General features: G+C 37.6%; 1 protein-coding gene across 4 annotated transcripts in view; it reads left to right on the forward strand.

Moving 5' to 3' along the window:
• The window catches only part of PLSCR1 (phospholipid scramblase 1), a 41,939-nt gene that overhangs the window by 19,532 nt on the left and 21,966 nt on the right, over positions 1-441 (forward strand). The gene's annotated exons all lie outside the window — the stretch shown is intronic.

The following is a 441-nucleotide window of genomic DNA, read 5'->3' on the forward strand; positions in this document are numbered from 1 at the left end:
TTCTCTTTCTTTTCTCTCTTACTTTTTTTCCCTCCTTTTCCCAATTTCATTTTTGCACTCCTTTTTTTCCTTTTTCTCTTTTTTCTTTTTCTCTTATTGCTCTTAATCCCCTAATTCTCCTTGATCTGGTGGTCACCTTTATTTGGGGTTATTAGTACTATGAATACATTTCAGTGCCATGTGGGTTGTGCCTTGTTGTGTTGTATTTTGTGCCTTTAAATCAATGCAGCAGAGAGAGAACTACATAACCAAACACCTGGAGAAAAGAGATCATGGGGAGACAAAGAAACAGGCCGCATATGAAAGAAAAACAGCCATCACCAGAAAAGGAAGTAAACGAAATGGAGGCAATGGAGGCAAGCAACCTGTCAGAGAAAGAATTCAGAGAAATGGTCATAAGGTGCATGAAAAGAATGGAAGACAAATTCAACAATATGTGTA

The sequence above is a fragment of the Myotis brandtii genome, unplaced genomic scaffold, assembly GCF_000412655.1.
Source record: "Myotis brandtii unplaced genomic scaffold, ASM41265v1 scaffold373, whole genome shotgun sequence".
NCBI classification, from domain to species: Eukaryota; Metazoa; Chordata; class Mammalia; order Chiroptera; family Vespertilionidae; genus Myotis; species Myotis brandtii.